Genomic DNA, 1106 nt, shown 5'->3' on the forward strand with positions numbered 1-1106 from the left:
ATTATTAATTATTATAAATTATTATAAATATTAAAAAAAAAATCAACATATTTATAATGACGTGTATATAAACTATAAGACTATAAAACTTTTTCTAAGACTCTTTGTAATGATGATTTTCGTTTGTTTCTACTTGTAACTTCTTCATCGCGTCTTTTATACAAAACGGATTTGCATGCATGCAATAAAAAAACATAACATGTATGATTTAGTTAAGAGATTTCCCTAAGAAAAGAAAAATTATGTATCAAAAAATGCTCAAAAAAAAAATCTATCCTCACTCTAATATTAATATTTAAAGAAAATATATTATAATCTCTGGCCATTGTTTTAAAAAAAAAACTTTAGCAAACGTAGCGCAAATATTACATAGTATAATAATAATATATAAATTAGTGACTGTCAAACTTAATCGGATCGTCGTAATTCATTTCGCTTTTGTTTCATTCATTCATTTGTTTTTTGTTTGTTTTTGTTTCGATGGTTACGTCGATGGATCACTGCCCCCTTTGTTTTTATTTCATTTGTTTAATTTTTTTTTTTGTTTGTGACGAGATGTATACAATTACAATTTTGTAAGTAAATGTAACAAGAATTAGAAGAAGAAATGTATGTTTATTTTGTAACTATGATTACGATTATTATTATTATTATAATTATAATAACTATTGATTAATATTATTTTGTATTTATTTGTAACTTGTAAAATAAATCTGTGATTTTACTTAATAAAAAAATATGTGAAAAAAAAACATTAATAATAATAATATGATGATGATGATGAAATGAATAAATAAAAAAGAGTGAATCAAATAGGCCGATGTTTGATTATTCGTTATTTAATTGTTTTTTTTTTTTAAATCCATTGACAACGTAAGTTTTGGATTACGTAATTTGATATGTGATTATAATAAGAGAATCATTAAATTTTGTTTAATTCCAAAGCAAATTTGATTAATTATAAACTAATTATTATAAAATATAAAAAATATACAAGATAATTCATTTAAATATTGTTAAAGCATTGATAATTAATAATATGATTAATAATTAAAACATGGATTAGTTAATTTTATGTAATTAATAAAGAAAAAAGAAAAATTAAT

This window comes from Nicrophorus vespilloides, unplaced genomic scaffold (genome assembly GCF_001412225.1).
Source record: "Nicrophorus vespilloides isolate i.1.1-1 unplaced genomic scaffold, Nicve_v1.0, whole genome shotgun sequence".
Taxonomy (NCBI): domain Eukaryota; kingdom Metazoa; phylum Arthropoda; class Insecta; order Coleoptera; family Silphidae; genus Nicrophorus; species Nicrophorus vespilloides.